The sequence below is a fragment of the Chelonia mydas genome, chromosome 9 (genome assembly GCF_015237465.2).
Source record: "Chelonia mydas isolate rCheMyd1 chromosome 9, rCheMyd1.pri.v2, whole genome shotgun sequence".
NCBI classification, from domain to species: domain Eukaryota; kingdom Metazoa; phylum Chordata; order Testudines; family Cheloniidae; genus Chelonia; species Chelonia mydas.
The window spans coordinates 35,213,388-35,227,605 of record NC_057855.1 but is presented as its reverse complement, the minus strand read 5'-3'; the positions used below and the strand labels follow the sequence as shown (position 1 = coordinate 35,227,605).

Below are 14,218 nucleotides of genomic sequence, written 5' to 3'. Positions count from 1 at the left end.
TCCACTTTTTCTCATCAGTGGTATGATTTGTTACACCATAATAAGTAGCTTAGATGCCCTCCTAAGGCAACAGCAAGCATACCACCGTGGGAGACCAGATTCCAGTATTTCTATTCATCCTAGGACTTCTGCCAACCTATGCTGGTTTTATTTTGCTCATTTTTTCCTTGTAATTTCTCACTTCTTAACTATGTAGCTCAAAGTCCCATTTTTCTCCAGTGAAACTGAAGATCTCAGTTGTCTGTACTTCAATTAGAGACCAATCTTTCCCTATTAGTGATGGTGCTCAGACAACAAACCCAATTATTCCAACTGGAGATTATGACGGGGTGCACCTCACTTTTCCAGCACTCTACAGGAAGCCCTGCAGTCCTACCACACCCTCCCCCAGGAAACAGCAGCAAAGTGACAAAATGAGCAGGGAAAGTGGGTCCTCCAGACCTGCCTAGAGAAGCCTCATGGAAATAGCCAATGAGAGTCCAGCAGGCTCAGTTAAAAGGAGCTGCAGGACATTAGCAGGTCAGTTCCTAGCTGGGACCAGAGGGGAAAGGAAGGGTTTGCTATTCTGGCCAAAGGAGCGTGAATGACAACTGGCTGGACTTGCTGAAACTGGATTTGCCAGCAGAGAGAGGACCTGAGCTAAGCGTGAAGGTAAAAGGGGCTTGGTAAGAAGAAGCCTTATTTGGGAGCCTGAACAAAGGGCTGAATTTAAATGGTCCAGTGCAGGGGCTGAAGTCCCTCGTGAGGAGAAATAGACTTTAGTTATTGGCCTCTTTATTATCCTGGAAGGGGTTCATTTGGACTTTGTGACTTGCCTGAAGGGCTGAACTGCTGGAGACCGAGTGGTCTTCCCAGGGTGGCGGGCAGCCTGGAGGAGACTTCACTGTGAAAAAAGGAGAGCAGTATCACACCCAGCCTGTAGGAGGCATTCAAGAGGTGAGTGCACCCATTACAGAGACCTTCTGAGACTATTGCTATTCCATACTTCTAGAAAACACAAGAACAAAATCTGCTTGCATAGCAGGGTTTGTAACACTATGTATTAAGAGTAAACCCTGCTCTCTTGTCTTCAACCACCAATGGCTCTGCCTACAGCAGAACTGATCAGTCCTACTGCAAAATAAGTCACAATTATGGGTGTGGGGGAGAAAATGGTTATGGCAGGGGTGGGTTTACAATGGGTCCAGTGAATTCCTGACTCTATGGCACAGTGGACAGCAACCATGGAAGTGGAGTAGCTGTACTCTCTCTCCATATACTAGGAAGGAAGTCCCCCTGCACATGGCCTGGTCACTTGAGCTCTATGCTAGGAATAAGATATTCCCTGATGTGGATTGCATGTGTGTTTATTACATGGCTATAACAATACTGTAGCTATTACCATCTTTATTTGCTACAGCATCCCTCGCCTCCAGTGACCTCCAAGCTTTGTGAGGAAGGTGTCTCGATCATTCCACAACTCATTAATCCATACTTGATTTGGGGACATGAGCTATTTCCCCAAAACCTTTTGCATCTGTTAGTCTCGTGCACAAATACTCATCTTTTGATCCTGTGTTTAGGTAGATGTAAAACATTTCAGAGTTGATTCTTATCAAACAAACCTGGTAACTTTATAATTTCATTTTGTATCTGCTTAGACCAAGATATTAACCACGTGATTGTGATTGCTTAATAACGTTTAGGAAATTACCACTTATTCGTGTCTCTGGGTTTTTGCTATGATGTATAGATTGTAAGTGAGTTAATGGAGTGTATAATCTTTACTTGACTGAAATAAGCAATCCCTGGCATTGGTAATACCTTATACTATGTTCTCCAAGAGCATTAAAGTTCCATCTTCTAAATGTAAAGAATATATCTGTTATATTAAATGCCATCCCTCCTTTTTTTGGACCAGTTATAATTTGATTAATTTGACTCTGTATTATTCTGTCTTTGCCACAAAGAGGCTGCAAATTTGTTTAATATGTATGTTTTTTAGTATGTTCCTTGGCTGTATTTTGGAACATTAATTGAGCTGTGTACTTTTATAATTCTAATACCTCATAAATGTTCAATTTAATGGCTCCCATTCTTTGTAACTGTCCTGGTTGTTGTTTGTACAGACAGTGGCATTTGTCTGTTTTCTAATGCCTTATTTTTCTTTTCCTGATTCCTAAATATCATATTTTTCCAACCCGGACAAATTGCCATTCTTTAAACAGTGTAGTTGTGTGGTATGTGGAAAACAGTAGATCCTCTGGCTATAAGTCATTGGACCATATAACCTGATATTTTGCAACATTCTAATAGTGAATATATTAACTGTGTGCCTAAGACAGTATATAGGTGCTTAACTTTAGACAACCAAATATTTAAAGTGGAGTATAAGAAAATGGTATTATATGGAAACTCGAATATGTAACACACCTTATTTGGGAATTACTAAACTGTGTAAAAGCAAAATGAAATAGCATGAGCTAGATAGTGTCTGCACTAGTTAGCTGTGGGAAAGCTAACTGGCTCAAAGGTCAGTACTACTAGCTTCCTACAGGTTTTATACTATTGTTAAAGTGTGAGTCACCAGATGGCTCTATTGCCCATTAGGTCTGTCTACACTTTGAGCTGTGGATGTGACTCCCAGCTCAAAAAGACCTAATCATTCTAGGGCGCTAAACATAGAATTTAGCTGTGGTCACACGAGCTGCGGGACAGTCTAACCATCCTAAATATGTATTGGAGCGACTAGCCCATGCCATTGCTGTGACTACACTATTTCTACAATGCTAGCTCTCAAGCTGGGAATCACACCTAGAGCTCCAAGCGCAGATGTAACTAGGCCTATGCTTGGAGCTAGGGGTGTGATTCCCAGCCAGTGTGGATGTACTCATGCTAGCTCTCATCTAAGCTAGCATGATAAAATGGCTAGTGTAGCCACAGTAGCACAGGCAGCAGCAGCACAGGAAAGCTGCGCCAAGTACATACCCATGGGATTCAGGGGGGCTTGTACTACTAGTATGCAGATAAGCCCAAGCATGACTAGTTTATATGAGCTGGGGATCATACCTCTCGCTCCAAGTGTAGACATAGCCCTAGTCTACAAGGCTTTATTTTTAGCATGTGATCAGTGTACAGTCTGAAGAAATGCTGCATTGTTACTCTTGTGTTGTTTCTTTGTAGTGGTCCTGTGGCAAGCAGCAAGTAAGATTGCCTTCTGTCTTCATCTCTCTAACTAGAGTGAATTCCTGAGGTAGAGATGATCCTTAGAACCAGCCATATATACCTGGGCCTGCAGACATCAGTCCTTAAATTCCAACTAGTCTCCTCAGTAACATTTGCTACTGCAAACACCTCATACCTGTCATCTGCTCTCTATGTTGGCTTTTGATAAAATATCAAGCCAAGTTCCAGGTCTCAGTCCTTATCTTCATAGTGTTCCATGACATAGGCCCAACATATCTAAAAGGAGCCGACAGCCCCTGGAAGAAAACTGTGGTAAATAACTCTGAGGCACAATGGAACTCTTCATCACAAAGATAAAGTTCATCTGTGCAAGAAGACCGCTTTCTTTGGTCTGAAATGATGGAATAGCCCCATCTTCCCTAGGAATTAAGGAACATCACAAACCTCACCACTTTCCATTGTAAGTGCAGGGTGCACTTCTTTGAACTTGGCTTCTTTAACATAAGTGTGTACTCTGCTCTGGGTGTAATTCCCTACCAAAACAAAGCATTCCACTGCACACGTTTCTCCCACTGGGGAGAGGATGGAAGAATGAACAAACCACAGATATGATGCTTAATGCACTACTGGAAAGTGTTCAGCTATGAGGATTATAGAATAGGCATTGGTGTGTTGGCTGAGATTCCTGAAAGAGAGAATTCCCTCATACCTCTGTTTAAGGACTGGTATGTGTATGTATAGTGTAACCAAACAAGATTTTGTTACTGATTGCAAGGCCCTGAAATCTGCTAATGCTCAGGGGATGGGTGACAATAAAAATACACCATCACCAATACTTGAACTATTTACAGACCTGAGATGCATCCAGAAATACTGATGTTTTCTGTGTAGACACAATAGTATCAGCTTATGAGAGCTACTAGAGAAAACCCATGTTTTAAATGCCTGGATTTAAATATTCAACAAAAGCTCAAAAACAAACAATAATACAATGTTAAACTCAATCAACTGGCAGGATTTTTTTCCCCCAATGGATTCTTCAGGACACATTTAATTTCTCGTGAAAGAGGCTAAGAGGAAGTGGCAGGCAGATGGAGCGTAGTGGTTGACAAGTAAAAACCCACTGTTGTGGAAACAGAACGTACTGCATGGCTACTCTAAAAGTGAGCAAACCCATATGATATCTTTTAGTTAAGATAGTGTTTGTTTGGGGGCAGTGGGGCTGGATGGCTCAGATGCTTGGAGAATTATTGCACTTTCTGATTAATGTTGAGTAATCTCTTTGGAATTATTTGATGGTCTCATTGCTTTTACTAATAGATAGTAGTCCAATTTGAGTAGTCTCATGCCAAGCTCATCTAAGGCTCATCTAGTAGGAAATCTTGAATGTAGTAGTCTGATAAAGTTATTTTCCTTCGTTAACAATAACAGGGTTGATTCCTAATCCCTTTCCACTCATACTAAATAAGGATTTATACTGTACCACATGTGGAAACTATGCAAGGCTATAATGGAGACTTAAGCTCTGCCTAAATAGAATAGACTATTTCAACCATCACAAGTGATGTACAGGGAGGGACACTGATGCAAGGACTACAATAGGCACCTTTCCTTTGATCAGGAAGGGAAGAAGCAGGTGAAAATTGAAAGGGTAGAAATCTCCTTTTCAGGAAGACAAATAGCACTGGGCAGGAGGGATGCACTGAGAAAGAAATGTCTGTAAAAACTATTTTCTCTCTATCCTGATAATTCTTGTTGCATATCTTACATCTCTCATTCGGATAATCAGCAGTAGTTTCAGTACCCAACTGTCTGGATTGCTAGCACAGGGTTAAATGGAGAGGGCAGCATAATGTAATAAGCTTGGCTGAGTTCTTCTGTTGACCTGTTTAGGTTTTGCCATCTGTCTTTTGAGGTAGCTGGCCCAGGAAATCTGTAAGCGTGCTCAGTACACACTGCCAGCTCTCCAGTGTTATGTGCTCAGGCTCATACCAGATGTCTTGGGGGGGGGGGGGGGGGCGGGGTTTGTACCTTAGAGATGGCAACCCTATTATTGACCCACCCTGTTAGCAGGTGTTGGAAACCTGCAATGAGATGCCAGTTGAAACCTGCTGATTCACTGTGACAACTCCACTTCGCTAACCCATCCTGGATATAAGGAGAGTTGGAGTGCACCCTCTGGTCACAGAATTCTAGGGTGGAGGCTGAGTAGCCTTAAAGAAAGAAACCAAGCCTAGAGCTAACCCAGTCAGCTTCTGAGGAATGGTGTTGGGTGACAGGTGATGTTGGTTATTTTCTGATAACTTGTTAGTAAAGCTAAACTCCAAGAAGAAAATTAGTTTTGAATTTACACAGCCTGTGCTGACTGTTCTGACCCTACTCCAGGGCAACTTACTCACAAGGCCTACTAGATCTATTACAGAATACAGGAGAACAGAGTGGTTTTGCATTTACAGTTAATCTCCTGCTGAAGTCAATTAAAGAGAATTTGCAACAGCTATGGCATCAGTTTACAGTTCTCCACCACTTATCTGATGGCATTTAGCTAGTACCAGAAAGCAAACTAGTGTAATGAGCTGCTTTTTAATCTTTGCTATTTTTAAGACCTATAAAATGTTCAAGTCTAGGTCGGCAATCCACTTGATTCCTTCAGGTGACAAAGAGTGGATAGCAGAAATACAGCTGGGACATGATTGTTTGTGACACTGACAAGGTGTTCCATAGTTTGAAGTCTGTTTCTGCAGTCACAAAAGATTGTGTCTCAGTCTTCTTTTATGGAGAAGGTAGGCACATCTGCCACATGATGTATAGATGCAATTCAAAGTGGACCATATTTTCATGGGAGTGAAAGATGAATGAGTTCTTTGGTTGAGTCCTTGATGAGGTGTTTATTTGGGTGGTGGCATCCATCCACATTGCACTGCTAAGCTTCAGAGTGAGGGGAACCCTGAATCTTGGATCTCTTGTCCGAAAACCTTTTGTGGCTTGCAGCATTTGAGTCAGAATCTCAATATATTAGTTAGGTCTTCATGTATTGGAAGATCCTTGTTCCCTCGAATATGATGGAACTCCCGAAGAACTAGATCTTAATGTATGTAAAGTACGTGATATAACAAATTTTGTTCTGAAAAGAATCAGATAATTAAAATTAAGGTATAAAACTGAAGGAATAACATCAGCATAATTTTGTTTCAAGCACTAACCTAAAATGATTAAAGTTGGACTGTTCATGAATGAGCTGGGTAAATTATATTAACTACAATGGGAATCACAACAAAGAATGTAAGAGGTCCCTGAGAGTCCCGACAGGCTTTACAAATAGATACACTGTTTGAGAAGAAAGAATTCAGTTTGGCATATGAAGATTAAAAGATCAATTTGATAATATGGAGTAAGAACAGACTTTTTAAAGTTAAAGGGACCTTGAACCCAATTCTACAATGATGTGGAGGAAGCACATAGGGGCTATGTGGTTATGAAGCTTGGACCATGTGAATATCTCATGTGCAGAGGTTTCATTTAATCTTTAAATATTTCATCCTTCTCAGTTCTCACAGGTACACTGTAAGACTGGAGACTTTTAGGACTCAGAGTAGTTGATAGTTGTAATCCCCCACTTGATAAATCAACCTTTTCCCAGGAATTTCAGTGGGAATTTTAGTCACCCGTAGATTTCATATTAGGATGCTCAAAACATTTCACCATCTGAAGTTGAGATCTCAGGCATTCTTCAATCAGAAAGCAATAAGGCCATAGAATTCTGAGTACAACAGTGTAATGAAACTGGATCACAGACTGGGGGATTCAAGTTGTTTTGAAAAGTTATCCTAGGAAACTTTTTTAAGTTTACAGCATGTCCATTATGGAAGGGAAAAGTGGGAACACTTAACTTTTAAAACCCAAATGTTATGAAACCCTGAAATGGGGGAGGGAGAGAGCTGATTTTCTCTGGTTCCCAGCCATTAAAAAGGGAATTGTGTTGTCTCCTGTTTTACTTGACATATCCACCAAAGGCATGAGGCAACGTTTGAAGGTCAGTGATGACAGTGCGAGAGACATTTGGCATTGATGCAGGTGCAGTGTCATTACTCACATGGATGGTTCCATTGAGGCTCAGACTCTTCAGCATGACTGAGGGTTGCAGAAACGTGCCAATGGTGAGCAATGGAACTACAAAATATACTGTTGAGTTTTAAGAGCTCTGTAGTACAGTCCTCTTTTATTTTAGCCAACTTCAACTATTTCCATCTGCTCCATACCACCTCATTCAAAATTTAGGCATTTCCCTTCCCAAATCTTCCTTTTTTGGAAGGGCTACAGAAGAAAGTTGCAAGACTGAAACGTCACTTTTAAGCTTATTTCCTCTCCCTAACATACTTTTTAACCCCCTTTATAGATCAAGGTAATTGGCAGCATATGTTGCAAGAAAAGAGTGACAATAAAGCCAGTAGTCCCCCAGAACAATAAAAAAATAAATTAAATGCCATTGGCTCTAATACCAATACCAGAGAGGATTAGAAAAACAGGTATTATTAACAGTACATACTATCATCCATCCATTCCCTATTTAGTAAGGCAGGGACCTTACTAAACTGTTGGTCAGGACCCCAAAGTGGGTTATGATCCTGTTTTAGTGGGGTTGCCAAGGCTGGTGTTAGACTTGCTAGGCCCAGAGCTGAAGCCAAATCCGAGCCCCACTGTCCGGGGCCGAAGCTGAAGTCCAAGGGTTTCAGCCTTGAGCAGCGGGGCTCAGGCTTCAGTTTCAGTCCTGGAGAGCTGGGCTAAGGTTACAGACCGCCCTGCCCAGGGCTGAAGCCCTTGGGCTTTGGCCTCCCCACCCAGGGCGGTGAGGCTTGGGCAGGCTCAAGCTTTGGTCCCCCATCCTGGGGTCATGTAGTAATTTTTATTGTCAGATGGGGGTCGCAGTGCAATTAAGTTTGAGAACTGCTGTGGTAAGGTAGTTAAGCAGCTATGTGACATATTGGATTGTCATCTTTGTCGGCCTTGTTTATATTTAAGGCCCAACTCTGTCCCTCCTTACTCATGTTGAATAGCACCCTATTCTATGAGTAGTGACATAGATTACTGACTAGATTTATGTTGAGGGCTCTGAGATGCATTGTGCACAAGAAAGGATTATGGCTGAATGAGCAAGTGCTTCTTACTTTAAGGCTGCAATCATATGCAACTCAAACAGAGCCTCACCTGGTGTAAATCAGTATAAGCTCCATAGATTTCATCTGAAGATCTAGCCAAGTCTCTAGCCCTTTATGGATATGAAGAAAACTTCAAATTTTGAACTAAGTTGTAAATTATTGAGTGGTGTCTGCCTGAATTTCCACAGATCCTGAAATAATACCTCTGAGAAGTATGAATTGCCCCTCTTCATCTTAATAGGGTATTAATTCAGGTGTCCAGTGATTTCAATGTTGCTATTGTTAACCATTTCACTGCTATCAAACCATGTCAGGAAGAAGAGGGATGTTTCTAGTGGTCTTGATCAACAGCCCAATAGACATCAGTGTAAAGTTTCCCATTTGATTTTCCTGGACTTTGGATCAGGCAGAGTGTGAAGATCATAACAAGGTTTCGTAAGTGGCATCTCATTTTGACTCCAGTAAGAGGTGGAGCTTGAGAAGTGGCATGACCTGATTTTAATCTCTCACTCCCCGCTTCAAAAAAGCCTCTCTCACTCCCCGCTTCAAAAAAGCCTGACCTGTGCAGTTAACATGCAAGCTGTGGCTTCTTCAATGTATTTTGCTACAAGATGTCTTTAATTAGAACTGGTCAAAAACTGGAATTTCTGTCCCACAGGAAATTCTGAGACATTGAAACTGGTTTAATCTTGAAATAAGACAAAGATGAAATCTCAATTTTTTTTCATTATATGAAATATTTCAAAAATACTATAGGAGTCAGATTGGATAAGGTCAATTTAATATTGTGTAATATAGTCAGATGTTGAGTATATTACAACAAGTCTAAACATTTCAATTTCCCATAAAAAAATGAGTCTGTAAGCTCACATGAAACGCTTTGCTTGAATTAAAACTGCATTTTCCAACAGGAAAGCTTATCTTCCAACAAGAAAACTGTTCCATCAGAAAAATTTCAACATGCTATACTCTAATCAGTCTGTATACAATGCACTCATTTTAGCAGTAATATGATGTATTACTGGGTTGTTGACAAATTATCTTTTTTTTTCTACATTTAGGTATCTCAACTGCTATATTTCAGTTTATTTTCTCTAGCCCATGATGTGCTGTAAAGGACCTGGAGCTCTTCAAACAAACATTAAATCCAGTTTCAACTTTTGTATCCCAGAGAAGTCTGGGGTTTGTATTTGCTGTACTCTTAATTCGTCCATTTGAAACTTGCAGCTACTGGACAGGATTAAATGGAAAATACTTGAATTGATAAACAAAAGTAATGTGTTCCCTTTTTAGGGAAAACTATATTAAATGCTAGTTTATCTAAACAGTCTGTCCCAAAAGACTGACTAGAATTGAAGCCCCATTTTCACAATATAAAGTACCACAGAAAAACAAAGTTGACATGGACAGGCATTAATAGATATGATACCAGCAATCAGCACTAGCATCATTTAGGGACACTGTACATATGCAAAGCAATACTCAAGATATTAATGCTAATAATTGGAGCCATGGGAATGCTAAAATACTGTTTCTTTTAGATTAAAAGTACTTTGTGCTGGTTTTGGGTACTAAGCCAATAATTACTTGCAGCTATGATGACATTGTTTTACCAGTCCCTGGTACTGCAGAGCACTAAGAACCAGATTTTCGAAAGAGCTTAGTACCCATTTGAGCACCATAATAAGTGACCTGATTTTCAAGAGCTCAACACTTTGGGTTTATGCTTCATGGGAAATCTCCTCTTTAAACACGTGATTAATTTTAATTATGCTCATAATCCTATTGATTTCAGTGGGATTACTCAGATGTTTAAAGTGTGTTGCTGGGTGGAGGCCTACTTAGCCAAAGTCAAGTTTGTTTTAAGATTAGCTACAGCTAGAAAATTTGGATCCAGATATTGAATGCCTCAAACTTAAAGGTTTCAGAGGGGTAGTGGTGTTAATCTGCATCAGCAAAAACAACAAGGAATACTTGTGGCACCTTAGAGACTAACAAATTTATTTGGGCATAAGCTTTCATGGGCTATAACCCACTTCATCAGGTGGGTTATAGCCCACGAAAGCTTATGCCCAAATAAATGTGTTAGTCCTCTAAGGTGCCACAAGGACTCCTCAAACTTAAAGGGCTTTTAAATTTAGAATTGTGGTTTTGTCCCATTATATAGAAAGAGGACATTTTGCTTATTTTGAATACATCCAAAAATTGTCAATAGTGCATTGAAATTTGGGTTCCCTTAGTTTCTCTAGTGTATGAAATCTAAAACAGTACTGTTTCCTTCATACTTGCTGTCAAAATATAATATAATAATTAGCAGTACATGCTGTACTATTCCATTAGTCACAAAGATAAGATGACACTATTTTTCATTCAGGCTCCACAAGGATATTTTTTTAACCTTTCTGAAAATGTATTTAATGTAGGCATACACCAAATTCAGCTTAGGCTATCATCATCCAGGTCATCACCTCAATTAGGGTTACCATATTTGAATAGTCAAAAAAGAGGACACTCCACAGGGGGATGAGAGGGGTATATGCTTGCACCCCCCCACCTCTTCCCCAAATTCCCACCCCCACCTCCTCCCCTGAGCACGCCACTTTCCCCCTCATCCCCCCTCCCTCCCAGCCACACGAAACAGCTGTTTTGCAATGCAAGTGCTGGGAGCTAGGGGGGAAAAGCGGGCACTCTCTCGAGTGATCAACTTTCACTCTTTCTTGAACAATCAACTCTTCTTTCGGGAAAAATAATAATGGCAAAATCCCAGACTTTTTAGATATTTAAAAATTCCTCCCAGACGGCAATTTAAGAACCAAAAAGTCAGACATTTCTGGGAAAATACGGACGTATGATAACCCTACCTCAATTATATGTGGGTAGAGGACAAAATATCTGCCACTGAACTGTCTTTGGATGTGTACTACCACCAGCAAAACTGGGGGGAAAAAAGGTTTTGCAGAATATGTATGGGCCCCATCCTGCTCTCATTGATTTAACAGACTGTGATCTGACTATCTATTCTTTTCCTCCTCATCATTCTTAGACCATGGACCAGAGAGGAGTCTTTAATCACTCTAGTGATTGTTAGTCACATGAATAGTTCCACTGGAGTAAGGGACTATTCATCTTGAGTAAGAATATTGGAATCTAGCCCTTATTCATTTATTTGGTAAATACATAGGATTTTACAGTCTTTTTTTTATTTGTGGGTTGTTGGATTTTTTTGTTTTGTTACCAAGAACTATTTTGGCAATGAAAATGGTGACATTTCTTTATGAAGATAGTAAATTCTGCCAAGAGCAGGTTTAGATAAACTATATTTATTGGGAGAGATTTTTCATTATGTACTTATTTGTATTGCAGTAAAGCCCAGCGGTCCCAGCCCTACTGTACTAGGTACATACACACAATAATAACAAAATGAGTCCCTGCCCCAAAGAGCTTTCACCATATATAAAATCCATGTTGTCTGGCAGAAATAGGAAAATTTAATCTTGAACTAAATGTGTCCTTTCAGGACATATTTATTGAAAATATTTCTGGGGAAAGCTACGACACTTGGTCACCTGCATGGTGATACAGCAAACAGAAATACCTAGATGACTAACTGGTATGCCTATATTTCAAAGTGCTTAGATCTCCCTGGGGTTAACCAGCACATTTTGAAATCCAATTTGTCTCCATTTCACAAAGCTTTGTGGCATCTCATGTTTTGTTTTTGTATTTTTTTTCTTTGACCTCAAACCTACCATAAATCCACAACTACAAGGAGCATAGTCTTATTTACTTTAGCAAAACAGCCATATGGCATTTAGAGGTTCATTCTAAAGCATAGAATTTAGTCTTTGGGGGATTTAGGTTTCAGTAGGTCAAGAGGTTCTAAAGTCGGGAGAGTTTAGTTGTGATCTAGGCCTGACCTCTGTAGATCCCACCACAGTGAATAGCCTGATGCAGACACTCAAACTCCTTTATAATCATGGTCCTGAATTTCTTGGGAAAATAGTTCTGTATCTTTTCCTTACACGAAAGCTACAGATAATAACTGCTATAATAAGTATGCCCTTATCTCTCCTGGGCACTGACCCTTCTGACTGCTTGTACGTGTAGGAGCTTTTTCTAAGGGATATGCTTAGGCTACCAACTGGCATGAACTGCCCCAGACAGTTTCCCTGCAGTCATTTATCAAAAAAACATGAGATGGCAGAGATACTATTCCTCAGGGATATAATGATCCTGCCAAGCCTTGTAAATGTATAGCAGCCCTAGTTATGAAATCTGAAGTGAATTGCTAAGTTGGCATCTGCAAATTATAATGATAAAGGTTTTATATCTTTTCTCAGTCTTATGGTTTTTGCCATGAGAATGGATAAATTACATGCAGCGCTTCAGTTCTAATTAGAGATGGGTCAAAGCTTAAGCTCCTGATCCAAACACTCCCAAATGTTGGGAAAGTTCAAGATCAAACCTTACAGCTGATTTGTTTTCATTTTAGCTTTGCTCATTAGAATGACTGAATTCATGTTAGTCTCCAAAATCCAGCATCAGTAATAGTGTAATGTACTGCTTTTATATTTCAATATTCTAAACATTGACTGGCTAGCTATATAGTCTTCCCTATGTTACAGCTTGACTAGTTTTCTCAGCTTAGTCACTGCCAATCAAAACACAGTATATTGGACAAGAATGAGCGATACATAAAACCATTATGTCCCATCAAGTGTAATAGGGTGCTCACAGTCAATTCCTGGTCTGAACTCCAGCAAACTTCTACAGTATCTCAGATGCCAGGGTGGTAACCATTGGTAATGGTGTTCATGTGTTAATTGTGACCACTGTATATTAAGCAATAGATTTGATGTTGACTTTATAAGAACTTCGTATAACATAGTATGAGTTTTGGAATGGAGAAGATATGAAAATGGTCTAACCTTCCTGTTTTGAAATACTATATTCTCTGGGGCCAGAAATGTAATTCCTTGCAGGGCTATCCCTCAACCTGTCCTCCATTATAATGAGGCAGATCAGCTAAGTACCATACCATTTACTGTGTGTGAGTCTTTCATATTATCCTTTAAACAACAAAATTCTGTCTCCTCTGAATGAAGACTGAAGATCACACAGAACTTTTCATAAGATTAGATATTTGCCCCACATCTTTAGGGGGAAAAACCTCCGTTCTTCCCAAATCCTTGTTGTTCCGTGAGAGGTTAATCATCTCTCTAACCAATCTAAGACTTGTAACATAACTATCATCTTGGTATGTAAGTGCTAATTGGTTGCCAGTACCACATGTGGCAGACAATGTATATAGGAACAAATCCTGACTTTGTTTTTACTCCTATTGACTTCTTTAGCAGTTTGCCCAAGTACAAACTAAGAAAGCACTTATACACATCCTGCAGAAAGCTACACAGCCAGAGCTTTGTACCCCCCAGAGCCCTTTTACTGCATGGGGACTTCAGGTGGTCTCAGGAGTCTGCCCCTGCCGTAGTGTCAGGGCCTTTGTTTGTAAAGTCCTTTGAAGCCGGTCCGCTGCTTGTTCAGGGAAAGCCCCTGGTGCGCCAGACTGGTTTGTTTACCTGCCGCGTCCGCAGGTTTGGCCAATTGCAGTTCCCACTGCCCATGGTTCGCCGCTCCAAGCCAGTGTGGGCTGCGGGAAGCAGCGCAGGCCAAGGGACATGCTGGCCACCCTTCCCGCAGCCCACATTGGTCTGGAGCCGCAAACCGCGATCGCCCAAACCTGCAGACTTGGAAGGTAAACAAACCGGTCCGGCCCGCCAGGACCAGCTTTGAGAACCAGCCTATTAGGATGAAAGGTGCTATAGTATTGTATGCTTTCTTTGCTCTGCACATGCATCTTCCATTGGGATCAACAGAAGTTCAGCACATATATATAG

The 14,218-nt window shown here is 40.5% G+C and overlaps 1 long non-coding RNA gene across 1 annotated transcript in view; it reads left to right on the top strand.

Moving 5' to 3' along the window:
* Positions 1-522: 522 nt before the first annotated feature.
* LOC122461800 overlaps positions 523-14,218 on the top strand; it is a 53,268-nt gene continuing 39,572 nt past the window's right edge. Inside the window, exon 1 of the long non-coding RNA XR_006283990.1 lies at positions 523-665. This is a non-coding gene — a long non-coding RNA (uncharacterized LOC122461800). The remainder of the gene's footprint in view (positions 666-14,218) is intronic.